Source organism: Podarcis tiliguerta (genome assembly GCF_965153285.1).
Source record: "Podarcis tiliguerta genome assembly, chromosome: 7".
NCBI lineage: Eukaryota > Metazoa > Chordata > Lepidosauria > Squamata > Lacertidae > Podarcis > Podarcis tiliguerta.
In genome coordinates this window covers 48,425,340-48,437,937 of record NC_139540.1, presented here as the reverse complement: position 1 = coordinate 48,437,937, position 12,598 = coordinate 48,425,340, and the positions used below count along the sequence as shown (strand labels likewise).

General features: G+C 42.3%; 1 protein-coding gene across 1 annotated transcript in view; it reads right to left on the bottom strand.

Annotated features, from left to right (window-relative positions):
* Positions 1–10,075, bottom strand: part of GNAL (G protein subunit alpha L) — a 140,489-nt gene extending 130,414 nt beyond the window's left edge. The window contains exon 1 of the mRNA XM_083450164.1: positions 10,043–10,075. The gene's annotated coding sequence lies outside the window, so the exon portion shown is untranslated. The remainder of the gene's footprint in view (positions 1–10,042) is intronic.
* Between the last annotated feature and the right edge of the window lie 2,523 nt (positions 10,076–12,598).

Below are 12,598 nucleotides of genomic sequence, written 5' to 3'. Positions count from 1 at the left end.
TATCCAGGTAAGAGAGCTTATGTGCACAGCACTTCATTGCAAACGCTCCCCTCGAGAAAGGGGAATCTGCATGTAGAGATTTCTTTTGCACACACCTCTCCCTTGCTGAACGGAGGAGTCTGAGTAAAATTCATATAATGGCACTGGCATTCTGAAGGCCGTACAGTGGTACCTCATGTTACATACGCTTCAGGTTACATACGCTTCAGGTTACAGACTCCGCTAACCCAGAAATAGTGCTTCAGGTTAAGAACTTTGCTTCAGGATGAGAACAGAAATCGTGCTCTGGCGGCGCGGCAGCAGTGGGAGGCCCATTAGCTAAAGTGGTGATTCAGGTTAAGAACAGTTTCAGGTTAAGTATGGACCTCCAGAACGAATTAAGTATTTAACCTGAGGTACCACTGTACAATCTTTTAAAAGACACAATATATTGATTAACCTATGCCCAGTTGGCTAGTGCCTTTTGCACCCATCCTTACATCTTACTTGCTGAGGACTAGGCAAGAGCCCCAAGGTATGAAATGGTTATTTGCTCTAGTTCCGATCTTCATGGGGAGGTGTCATTGTTTATGTTGCCAAAAAAGAACAACTCATGTGCAAGATCAAGGTATCAGCAGTCTTGGGGGAATCCTGAGGTTTGCAGAAGTAAAAAGATATTTAGGAGGAAAAACCCCTAAGAGGGAAAAGAACCCCTAAATAGAGGAATGGGGTATAGTGGCTAGAATCCTCAACAGAAAACACTCCACACTGCAAAATTTTGCTTCAGGACCCACGTGTTATAGATTTTACCCATCCTTTGAACATAATGCAAGGCTCTTAGTTCAATATAGGAACAAGACAGGAGAACACACTGCCTTTTTCCTATTGCAAAGATCCGAGTTTCTTCCTCCTCTGCTAATGTTCTGAGGATTGTTACAAGAAGATATGTTTTATGTCATTAGTATTTGCAGACCTTGCAGCTTGGGTGAATTAGATTGGAAGAATCACTTACAGTTACTGGCTTTATTGTCCTGGCCCTCCCGATCCAAGGAAGACACATTTTTTATAGTTAACTCTTTATCAACAAAAAACCCCCACTTACAGCAGCTTCCACAGTGCTCCATATACAAACATCCATGCTTCTAGCCTCTAGGTAGTTGTCAACAGGTCTAGGCCCTGTACAATGGTACCTCTGGATGCGAACGGGATCCGTTCCGGAGCCCCGTTCGCATCCTGAGTAGAGCATAAAACGTATGTGCGCGTGTTGCGTTTCGCCACTTCTGCGCATGCACGTGACGTCATTTTGAGCGTCTGCGCATGCGCAAGCGATGAATCCCGGAAGTAATGTGTTCCATTATTTCCGGGTCGCCGTGGAGCGTAACCTGAAAATGCTCAACCTGAAGCATATTTAACCCGAGGTATGACTATAGAGCAGTTGCAACAGGGAGACCCTGACCTCCAGCTGGTTTATATACCCTCCCCATATGCATTGTGTGCCCGTAACCTGAGACTTCGCCTTCACATTGCTATTCTTCTTGCTTCAAGTGCCTCCTGGCTCTAGGAAACAGAGGAGTGGAGGAAGGTGAGGAGTCTACTGACCCATCTGTTGGCTGAACAACCTCTTCCCATACACGCGCATCTGGCATGCCTTTCTTGGTCTAGCGGGTAGAGGCACTGTCTGTCAGCTTCCTCCTACTTAGTCTCTGTTTGGCCTTTGCAGAACTAAGCAGGTTTGGGATGTGGTTTACCCATGCTATTAGCCACAATCCATATCTATCATGAACCTATCATCTTGTTTCATACTGCGTTTTTATGCATTTCCCTCAAGCCGCTTCAATCTGAATTGAGAAAAAGAATGAGGTAGCTTAGTAGGCTCTGCCTGTCATTGGCTGTGGCTCCACCTAATGTTGGTCTCTCTGTCTTATGGCCTAACAGTTCCATCTGCCACTAAGCCTGACCCTCATGTAGCCCATAGATGTTGTGCCACAATTGACAGAATTAACAAGAATCCTGCTCTCCACTGTGGTTGTGTTGAGGGAACGGACACCATAGGGGAAGTTATTTGGAAATGTTAGAGCTTACTAACATTACAAAACACTACACCATCAGGACTGGGGTCTAGTCTCAATTTAAAGTCCATTTCTCTCCAATGCATCCAGCACTGTCCTGTTCCCCTGCTGGTACGCCTGGAGTCCTGTCAGGGCAATGACATCTAACCTTGTATATATTTTTTTTGCTGGGGTAACCCTGTGGCTATAAGCACAAGGGGATATAGGAGCTATTCTACCATACTCCAAAGTGTCCACCAAGGATAAGATTATTCTATTGATGTAATATTTTGTTGTATTATTTGGAAGCCAAGTTCTGCTTGGGACTGTTACAAATATTATCTTGGTGGTTTTTTTTAGCGTAATGCATCTGTATATTTTTTAACTAAGGAGTCATTATATGTTTGTATTCTTATCACTTTGGTATTAGACAAAAACATGTTTCTTAGAGCAGATAAATGAAGACTTCACTTAAGATTTATTGATTGGCTCCTCTAAGCTATAATATCCGGCTACCCACTCTCCTATTGATTTTGAATGTTGTTAGTAATCACAAAGCTCAAGGTCAGAGCAATTCTATTTAGTTCCATAAGCAACAGCACTAGTGCTGAACATAGATATTTTGCTGGTGCATTCTGCCATTGTGGAACAAAAACAACTTAAGAATTAGCAAAGAGGTACGTCATTTGAAATGAAGATCACCTGAAGCAAACAGCATGTATCCCAGGTATATGAACATATGATTTAAAATGTTTTATCTAAACACCAAGGGCTTATTTAGCCAGTCAGGGAAAGCATACTCTCAGTTAAATTTTAACCTTATGCAATGGTCTCCAACACCCCAGACAGTGGATAGCAGATGAGAGGGTAACCATACTCACTGTCCTCTTTTTAAACAAAGAGTCAATATTTACTTATTATTTACCATTATAGACTAGACCCAATTTCCTCTTGTTGGATCCCGGAATACTGAACACAACATAAATGCGTGTTTCATATGAGCGGGACCCATAGCCTTTAAGGGGGTGGGGAATTGAAGCTTCATAAAATGGTTCATAAGAGATAATTGCAATGGTGCAGCAACATTGTCAGGGCAGGAGAATGGCGGCTTGTAAAGGCTATATGAGTGCTCCTTTATAGCTGGCGTTTGGGAGAAGGCAGTTTGTATCATTTGGCACCATTCATATTACAGGCATATATCCATTAGGCTATTGCATTCCACATAGAAATCCTAGTAGCATTGAAATAGCAGTCAAGATGCTATATAAAATACAGCACATCAAGTGCTAGGAACATGTAATGCCTTTTCAATAGAAGCACAGCTTCAAGAGAAGACACCTGAGCATACTATGGTCTATTCTGGATATCAGTGAGCACTTGTGGTTTCTGCAGTGCAGCAGTTGGGTCTTGAAGGTGCTTTGAGTACCTTCGAACTCTAGAGTTCTATGATTTAGGGTCCCGGGTTCTTTCCCAGTCCTATTGTAAGAGATCCTAGAACCTGGAGATGCCAGGGATTGAATCGGACTGAACAGTTTAAAGTTTGAACTGCATAAAACAAATGAGTAATAATGACACAGCTAGTGGTCTTAAAAACTGAACATGGGTAATGCATGGGTGGGACGTGGGTGGCGCTGTGGGTTAAACCACAGAGCCTAGGACTTGCCGATCAGAAGGTCGGTGGTTCGAATCCCCGCGACGGGGTGAGCTCCCATTCCTCGGTCCCTGCTCCTGCCCACCTAGCAGTTCAAAAGCACGTCAAAGTGCAAGTAGATAAATAGGTACCGCTCCAGTGGGAAGGTAAACGGCGTTTTCGTGTGCTGCTCTGGTTCGCCAGAAGCGGCTTAGTCATGCTGGCCACATGACCCGGAAGCTGTACGCCGGCTCCCTCGGCCAATAAAGCGAGATGAGCACCGCAACCCCCGAGTCGGTCACAACTGGACCTAATGGTCAGGGGTCCCTTTACCTTTACCTAATGCATATTAGTATTAAAAAAATAATGCAGCAGACTAAGATATGTTCATGCTGAATTGGTTCCATTCCCACCTTTTCATGGCTGATTCCTCAAAGCTATTTTAGTTGTAGCATGGTATGCATACCTTTCTCTTTGTCATTCCTGAAATGACTACTTCTATGCCTCAACAGGTATTGTTCCAAAGCATCACTAGAGGGTGCTGACATACTATGCTAAATGCAGAATGAGAAATTGGACTCAAGTACTGGAACACACCCAAGAGAAAAAATGATGCTTAATGTGTATTATACAGACAATAACTATGCCAGTTGCTCTTTACTAGTTGTACGGTAAAGTTTGAACCGAGGAGTCTCCTCTATTCCTGAGGGCTTCCTGTGTTATCTAGAACCCCAGTTTTGCAAGGTTCTAAATAAAGCAGGTATAGGAGACTCCAGATGCCCACCAAATCATGGACAGTGACAGGCATAGGGACGCAAGAGCAGAACTTGGCTTAGTTCCAGCTTTCTTAGGTCAAGTGCAGCCTTTACATGTGAGCAGCATAGCCAAATATGGCTAGCACATTTCCATGGTGTTGAGAGGCATAGGAAGACAAGGGTACTTGTACATTTAATAGTTTTATAGAAGAAATTTGAGTGGATGCATGTAGCTTCATAGCAACACTCTGTTTATGTTTAGTCAGAAACAAGTTCTGTACATTTAAATAGGGGTAGTACAGCCATTAGGAATTAATCAACCATAAAAAGGTGGGAATGGAACCAATTCAGCATGAACATATATTAGTAGATAGTCTTAGTCTGCTGCATTAATTAAATTTCTAATTTAAAAATATATTTTTTGGAGGGGGCATTTACAAGCAATGAATAGATGGAAGTTTCAGCAGGAACAGGATCAAAACGTCAGGGTGCAATTCCTCATTATCATATCTGCGTAGAAATAGAAATAGACTTGTACAAGCTCTCTTTGGCTTGTCCTAATATGCTACCACACATGGCATTCAACTTTTGGCATGCTGCTACTTATCCACATTTAAAGAGATTTTTATTGGCTTGCTATAAGCCTGAGTTTAGCACAAAGGAGATAAAATCAAAGAAATGGACGGTTCTTTTCGGGTAATCTAGCCAACCATCAGCACAGTGCAGGATTTGCAATGTGAGATGCAACTGCAGCAGCCCTGACAAACCTCTACTTAAATGCCGCTACTTCCTGAAGCAGTTAGTTCCACAGTCAAACTGCTTGAAGTTCCTCTTCATGTTTAGCCAAAATCCTATTTCCCAGCAATTTCCACCCATTTGTAGTGGAACCAGAAAAACTGCAGAAGAGGGGTGTGTGAGAGAGATGGAAAACCAAGGTTGTGATATAGATTGAGGGTGATGTCAGGACATCTGCTTGTCATATGGCAGCATGGTCCAATGAGTCATATGTATGAATTCCTTCTCTAGTATGGCCAGTCATTTCCTCTTTGCCTCAGTTTTCCATGTGCAGTGACACACATTTTGTAATGCATGCAAAATGGTCAAGACTGTGCATGGAAAAGACAAGGGGAAGAGCAGAAGATGTCTAGTTCTCAGACTTCCCCAGATCAGGCCATAGGTCTTTTGAATGAGATGGCCCATTTGATAAATGGTTTGATAAATAAATATCTTTTAAAATTAACTCTGGGTCTTTACTTTGTTTAATTCTGTATCCTTATTCCATTAAAAGATTTGCATTTTCCCATGCTTTCCGAAGAGAGGAACTTCATGCAAAAAGATTGAGTTTTACGCAATACACAGACTTAATCACAGTTACTTCCCTGAAGGCAGCATAAAAATAAAATAAACAGTCCCACTGAATTCAATGAAACCCATTTGCAGGAAAGTGTGTTTAGTATTAGAGCCTTACAGGACAGCACTATATATGTCTACTCAGAAGCAAATCTCAGTTGGTAGAACATGAGACTCTTAATTTCAGGGTTGTGGGTTCAAGCCCCACATTGGGCAAAAGATTCTTGCATTGCAGGGGGTTGAACTAGATGACCCTCATGGTCCCTTCCAACTTTACAATGATTCTAGGTCCTGTTAGGTTCAATGGGATCTGCTCCTAGGTAAGTAAATATAAAACTATAGATTGCAGTGTGATCCTATACATATCTGTTCAAAGGTAAGTCCCACTGAGTTCAATGGGGCGTGTTCCCAGGTACATGTGCCTAGGATTGTAGCCAAAGCACAGTCAAAGAGACTATATTTCAGGGATTCTTCTAAGATTTAAACACTTCTTTGGGTGTAGCACAGAAGTAATGGATTCATAATGGAGTGACTTGACACTAACAATGCTGCTTAAGCTTAAGTTAACATATATGTATAATGATAAAAGGAACAAGTTGGGATTTGTAAAGGCACAGGCATCTACGTATATGAAAGAAATTAGTATGGATAAAATTAACAAACACATGTAATGGAAATGTCTGGTTATACAGATCTTGCAATGAGATCCATATGGTGAATCCTTTATGTTTGCACGCATGGTTTCCTACTTAACTTGCTCCAAGGAGGTGCTATGGTATGTTGAAATTGATTTCATTGCTGGATTTGAGTTTTAGCATGGCGTTTCTCATACATTTATGACATCCCTCTCCTTTTCTAAGATTACAGTTACATGCTCCAAATCATATCTCACTGGATATTCCAGCTTGATCCTAAACATATTGTACTGCCTCAGCTCTTATCCAGCTGTGTTGCTTTAGACAGAGATCTATCCTTCCCTTGTTCCACCTCCTGTTATGGGAAGCCTTGAGCCATGATTGTTTATTGATCTGTTATCAGTATATGACACGTCAAATTGTTGCAGCTCCCTCTCCTGGTGTTCCATCATCCCAAGGGAAGAGGTTCTGCATCCCAAAGAGAGACATTGCCTTTTCAAGTTGCAGACATGCTTATACTAACATAAGCCTACATCAGTAGCTATTGAACAGTGTATTTTGTAGGTAATATCTCTGTATGTTTGACTATGGTGGCTAGTATAACCCATAAAATGTCTATGAGACTAGGGCAAACTGAGTCTATAGTCAGTGGACACAGCTGACTATAAACATGGACAGGGACTGTGAATGGGCAATTAAACTGGTGTCGTGTATGAAGGACCTAGGGTGGCTCATCTTACAAGGATACACTTCAGTTCCGCAACCACTGATATTCATTATCATCTTATCTCAGATCCATAATGCTTGTTTCAACCCATCTGGCTCTTTAGTAGTTATTTAAGTTATCCTCAATGATCAGCACCTGCTTCTGCCTCTCTTCTTAGCCATACATGCATACACAACAGTATTGTACTACATCAGGCTATATTATTGCTGGTATAAGAATGCTTACCTATGCCAAAGCGTGAGTGTGATGCCATAGATAAGGTAAGATGGCTAGGGCAATGTCTGAACTTGTGAAACGCAGCAGCAATTGTACTGAGTATGAGCATTTTTTCTTGAAAGTTCAGCGCACAATTTTATTGTTTCTCTTTGCAAATCTAATCCACAATACAGTTTTGAGGCAGTTATAATTGATTTAAATGAAATATCTGTCTTCTGCGATTGATAATCAATGAGACATAAAACACTGCTCAGTTTGAAAAATGATGGGTCTGCATATTGCAGTGTTTACTTTTTTAATTCATTTCTCTGAATCAACATTGCAATGCTACAGTATTCTGCATTATCTATTGTTTCAAGATGAATGTGTGGCATGGAATTTAATACAAGCACTACCTATTCAAATTTAAATGTAGGCATTACTATTCTGTTTAATGAAAAATGAACAGATGTGTAAACGTTAAATTGAGTTGGTCTTGATTAATGGCGTTAAGAACAATTTTTTAACTAAAAAAAATCAAATTCAGTTTTATACACTTTATTGGTTTCATGGCATCAGCATACATCTGCTGGGACAGGGAAGACTGACAATAGTACCACAACCTGACTTGGGAAAAAGATGAGACCAGGAAATATTGGACAATGTAAAATCTTGTACATGTACAGCACTGAGCATGAAGAGATGAGCAATGGGGGTATATTTGGAACCTTTCTGAAATGACATGATGAGCATTCAGTAAACTATAAAACAGAATGTCAGTGTCAGAATAATTTTGAGAAGGGAAAGCAATGTACAAGAAACCTAAGGGGCTGGACACATTCTGCAGCTTACAAGCATGATGAGGATGGAGTTTACTGTAAAATGCTGATTCTATGTTTTCAAAACGGTGCATCCAAGATTGATTTTTTAATGTGTAGAGCAATCCTATAAAAAAAACTGGTTTCCCGAAATATGAGGAACATTGCCTTTTGCAAGAGAAGTGATTTTATCTACTGAATATGACATGCATACACAAATATTTTCTACAAAATATCACAGTAATAGGCAAGATTATGTCATTGTTGATTTTCCTTCCCTTTTCTTAAAAGGGTATATACGGTGGTACCTTGGGTTATGAACAGCCTAGTTAATGAACTTTTTGGATTAGGAACACTTCAAACCCAGAAATGAGTGTTCCAGGTTAGGTATTTTTTAATACGAACATACTCTGTTCGGGAGGGACGCGGGTGGCCCTGTGGGTAAAAGCCTCAGTGCCAGGACTTGCCGATCGTCAGGTCGGCGGTTCGAAGCCCCGCAGCGGGGTGCACTCCCGTTGCTCAGTCCCAGCGCCTGCCAACCTAGCAGTTTGAAAGCACCCCCGGGTGCAAGTAGATAAATAGGGACCGCTTACTAGCGGGAAGGTAAACGGCGTTCCGTGTGCTGCGCTGGCTCGCTAGATGCAGCTTGTCACGCTGGCCACGTGACCCGGAAGTGTCTGCGGACAGCGCCTATAGAGTGAGATGAGCGCACAACCCTAGAGTCTGTCAAGACTGGCCCGTACGGGCAGGGGTACCTTTACCTTTACCTTACTCTGTTTGGGGGTGCACTTCTGTTTTGAGTCCCGCACTTCCATTGTCTGGCAGCAGAGAAGGGGGTCGTCATGGCGTTTCCTGCAGCCGTGAGGAAGGAAAGCTGCGCGCCCACCAGCCATATAGTGGGTGGGCTCACAACTCTCCTCCATGCAGCTGAGGGAGGAGAGGCTTGGGAGGGAAGCTGCATGCCCGCCAGCCATCTGGTTGGTGGGCACACCCCCCCCCATGCCGCTACGGGAGGTGCGCGCTCTAGGAAGCATTTCCCGCAGCGGGAGGGGGTGCGGGGTGCGGATCTGTGTGGATCCCAGTTCAGCTACTGATTGATTGACTGAGTGACTGCGGAAATGGATAAAAGCCCCCCATCCCAAAAATGACTATCATCAGTGCAGGGAAGATTTTTTTTTTTTTTTATCATCTACAATACTGATTTATTTATTTTATAGTATAGTACATTGATTATTGCTTTCATTTTATGGATCAATGGTCTTGTTAGATAATAAAATTAATATTAAATTTCTGATTTAGGGGCTGTTTTTAAAAGTCTGGAACGGATTAATCCATTTTGCATTACTTTCTTGGTTTAAGAACGTTTTGGTTTAAGAACGGACTTCCGGAATGGATTAAGTTTGTAAACCAAGGTACCACTGTATATGCAATATATTTAAAAACTGTGCCTGATAGACAAAACTGAAAGCCAAGACAAATTAAAAATGCTACATGAGAGTATGTTAGGAGATCATAGACATTTTTTGTTGTACCATGATGTGGTGATGTAGCTACATTTTTTGTTGTTGTTGTTGTCAGGGAGGGTCTACAAACTTACTGTAGCAATGGCTACAATACCAGCAGTAAGTGGAAAGTAGCCTATCTCTAGTATACAAGACCATACTAGCAGTAAATGGAGAGTAACCTACACATGATACGTGAGGACTATAGCAAATAGCATGATTAATACTGCAACCAAAAAACCCAGTAAGTATGCCATCTTTGAAGGAGGATAAAACAATGCTTGATGAAGGGAGAATCTATTTTGACCTGATAGTTCTCTAGTGAAAAACAAGATGGTAAAACTCATTGTTAAACTTTTTAAATGTGAGCTGAAAAGTTACATAAATTAGATACTGTACTTACCAAGCTGAACTCTTCCCTCAGTTGAATGTGAAGGTAATTTATGATTTACCCCTGTAAATGGAGAATAAGCAAAACCTATGAATGCTCTCCTCCTTTCCTTCCCACCACTATTCTGGTTTTATTTTAGTTCGTTTCTTTGTTGTTATTGTTGTTTTCATATAAACAACCCCTGCAATGCAATTAAATATAAATTTTAAAAAGTGAGCTGATAAATATTAAAAATAAATGCGGTCATGTTGTTTTGCCTACCCTGCGCAATAACTTACCTGAGACAGGGATATTTTTCTGTGGGTCATAGGAGCAATATCCTAGGGGCCAAGGGGGCTTTGCCCTCCCATGAAATATTTGAGGGGACCTTGCCCTCCCAAAGTTGATGGGCATTGCCATTCAAATGGTGTGCATGCATCATGTCATGTGATTATATGGGTGGGGCTTACCCCCTATTTTTTTCAAGTTGGCATCCCTGCTGCGCAGTGCTATTTTTCTAGAAAAAGAGGTGCCAGAACTCACCATGAAGGCCTCCATTGTTCTCTTATAATGGCAATGGCGCCTACCTGAGAGGTACCACCTGAGAGGTGTTCACAAAGTTCCCCAAGACTTTTGCACAAGCCCTTATAATGTCTGGTTTCTACTTTAAGAAGAAGGAAGGATTAGGAACACAAGGCCTTGCCTCAGATGCCAACAACTGCCAAACTTTCCAGCATATATTAAGCTGTGAAGGCACAATATACTTTGTTAATCTAGTGTGTTTGGGAGAAAAAACATTCAAAACACAATTTCCCTTTAATTCCAAGGGCACACAGCCAACGTAAGAAGATTTATATGCTCTCCTTGTGGTGCTCTGTCAAGCTTCATGTAGCCAACTGCTTTCTTCTGTGGTCTTTGTATAGGCAGAGAAAAAAAGTGTAACAAGCATGTTCAACGCAAGGGAATGGGAGTGACGACTGTTTTCTAGTGATACTTGCTAGAAGTGAAATATTTTTAAAGAATGCCCTAGAGATCAGTTGGAGTGCAAATTTCCTCTAGTCGTGATATCCTGCTGCAATATCCCTTGATTCCGGTAGATGTAAATTTGTTCATCATCACTCTGTAAACACTCAAGGGGCTGCGGGGCTCACACACTTCCAGATGTTGAACAATAAAACCCATGTTTTTCTTTGTTATTCCTTCTTTGTCTTCAAGCCAATAAGGGTTGCAGGTATTCCATTTAAAGTGCATATATATGGATGCGGGTGGCGCTGTGGGTTAAACCACTGTGCCGCTTGGGCTTGCCGATCGAAAGGTCAGCGCTTTGAATCCCCGCGACGGGGTGAGCTCCCATTGTTTGGTCCCAGCTCCTGCTAACCTAGCAGTTTGAAAGCACACAGTGCAAGTAGATAAATAGGTACTGGTCCAGCGGGAAGGTAAACGGCATTTCCATGCGCTGCTCTGGTTTTGCCAGAAGTGGCTTAGTCATGCTGGCCACATGACCTGGAAAAACCGTCTGCGGAAGTGGACAAACGCCAGCTCCCTCGGCCTTTAAAGTGAGATGTGTGCCGCAACCTCAGAGTCATTCACAACTGGACTTAATTGTCAGGGGTCCCTTTACCTTTACCTTTTTATATGTTTTCTTATTTTCTAAAGGCAAATTTCTGGCCCTTAATGTTGCAAGGATAGGTATGAGTGAGCATAGGCAATGTCTGATTTAAAAATCCCTAAGAGGACTGATGTACCATTGCTTAGGTAAAGGTAAAGGGACACCTGACCATTAGGTCCAGTCGCAGACAACTCTGGGGTTGCGGCGCTCATCTCACTTTATTGGCCAAGGGAGCCAGCATACAGCGTACAGCTTCCGGGTCATGTGGCCAGCATGACTAAGCTGCTTCTGGCGAACCAGAGCAGCACACGGAAACACTGTTTACCTTCCCGCTGGAGTGGTACCTATTTATCTACTTGCACTTCGTGCTTTCGAACTGCTAGGTTGGCAGGAGAAGGGACTGAGCAATGGGAGCTCACCCCGTCGCGGGCATTCGAACCGCCCGTCCTTCTGATCGGCAAGTCCTAGGCTCTGTGGTTTAGCCCACAGCACCACCCGCGTCCCAATTGCCACCATTGCTTACCAGTCCTTAAATGGCTACTGCCGATTTCCAGGCACACTTCAAAGTGCTGATGCTTACCCATATATTCTTAAATGACTTAGCACCTGAATACTTAAAGGACTGACTTCTATCACCTAAACTTGCCCAAACACTGTGATCACTTCTAGACAACCTGAATTGAATACTCATCCTGATTTGTTTGTACAAAGTTTGTGGCGTTGTTAGATGACAGCAGCTGTTTATTGAGCATTCATTCTGATTTGTTTGCAGGGAGGCTATACAACACCACATCAAGCAATTGTTATCCCACACTTTCCAGTGCATTTCTCTGTCACTTTCCTTACTGCAAAAAGTCTGATTTGGGGATATGGGTGTGGAGTGGATTTGTTGCACAAGAGCTCCAAATCAACCTAAATTCTCTTGAATATGATTGATTCCCATCGGAAAACAGCAGTGGCCTGAAAGCATCCTGTGTCTG